This window comes from Odontomachus brunneus, unplaced genomic scaffold (genome assembly GCF_010583005.1).
Source record: "Odontomachus brunneus isolate Ranch 3 - 2012 unplaced genomic scaffold, Obru_v1 Obru_scaffold_150, whole genome shotgun sequence".
NCBI classification, from domain to species: Eukaryota; Metazoa; Arthropoda; class Insecta; order Hymenoptera; family Formicidae; genus Odontomachus; species Odontomachus brunneus.
The window spans coordinates 748,180-749,890 of NW_022639600.1; positions in this window are offsets into that span (position 1 = coordinate 748,180).

A 1,711-nucleotide genomic window follows, 5' to 3' on the forward strand; every position below is an offset into this window, starting at 1 on the left:
TTCAAAATATTATTAAAATATAGAAATATCTAAATATCTAAATATTTTCCATAATATTTATTGTAAACAAAAAATTAATATTTTGTAAATATTTCTATAAATATTGCACATGAAAAAAATAAATATAATTATTTATAATTATTAAATTAATAAAGAAATAAGAAAATCGAAATTTAAATTGGTAATGTACATTAGAAAAAAATTCTTTAAATGAAAGAAATATATTTTTTTACATATAATTTCTTAATTTAAAGAAATATTTGTTAAATTTTAGAAAATATATAATAAATATAAAGAAATATTTTTTTAAATTTGTAAAATAAGCTGTAAAATTATGAATTTATAAATAAAAAAAGTGATTTCTTTGATTTAAAATATCTATATATATAAGAATAAACAAATGATTTCTTTACAAGGAGAAAATTAGTGTTTTTAAATGTAAAAACTGTTTAAATAAATATTTGCTTGTTTTAAAAGTAAATAAAATACAAGTAAATCATTTTATAAATCTGAATAAATTATTTTCTAATATTAAAAGTATTTTTTTATGTTTCAAATTAAAGTTTCTTTTATTATCAGAAAAAAATTTATTTAAATTTACAAAATAATTTATTTTACTTACTTTTAAAACATGTAAATATTTTTTAAATATACTTTCTACATACTTTTTAAAACATATATTTTAAAAGAATCTATTCTCTTCTTTTAAATAAATCATATGCTTTCGTATATGGATATACCATATGTACACAATATAAAGCGTCTCTCAATCAAAGTGACAGTGACGCAGTAGGTAAGGTGAACGACACAAGAATCAGCCCAAGTAACAGACTCACGTCAAAATGACGTAAAAAACTGGTCATAACTGGTCGAATGACGTCAAGTGACTAAATAACGACGTCTTTAAAACGTCTTTTTTGTGACATCTTAATGACGTTTCTGTATAACGTCTTAAAAACGTATTACTGATGTTTGGAGACGTCATAAAACGTCATTAAGTCGTCTAAAATTTCGTCATCGATCTGTGACATTAGACTATCATTTTGACGATATTCTCACGATATTTTTGATCATTCCTTGGTTATTTTTTATCCTAAACTTAGTTAGATTTGGATGTCATTTTGACATGTCTGCTACCTGGGAGAGGTCTCAGGCTCGAATCTCAGCAATGCCCATACAGCACAGAAGCTTCCAGCAACATTGCTACAACGTTGCAAGATTGCATATTGCAGTGCAATGTTGCAGAGACTTTGCAGTGACATTAATTTGCAATATTACTTTAGCAATATTGCAGTAATATTTAAAAAAATATATCACGAATATAATATATTTTATTTATTTACTAGTTATTTTTGTTACTTGTATTTCAAATTCAGTAATATTTTACATCAATAATACTTATAGAATAGTACTTAGAATAGCACTCGTTAGTGGCAATCATTAATTTGTCTTATTGCATATTTTTTATACTTCTTATACCGTTTTTTCGGAGAAAATACTTTCTTTAGATTTAATATTCGTACTTGTTTAATTTTGTGGTTTTTTTTATATTTCATTAAAATATTATATCCTTAAACGAAATATCATTTTTTAAAATGATGAAAATAAAACTTTTAGTTTGTTCAAGGAAACCAGGTCATTTGATGAAACAACACTATTATTTTAAATAATATTTTTTAAAAGTTTCTCTCAAAATTTAGTAATTCGATTT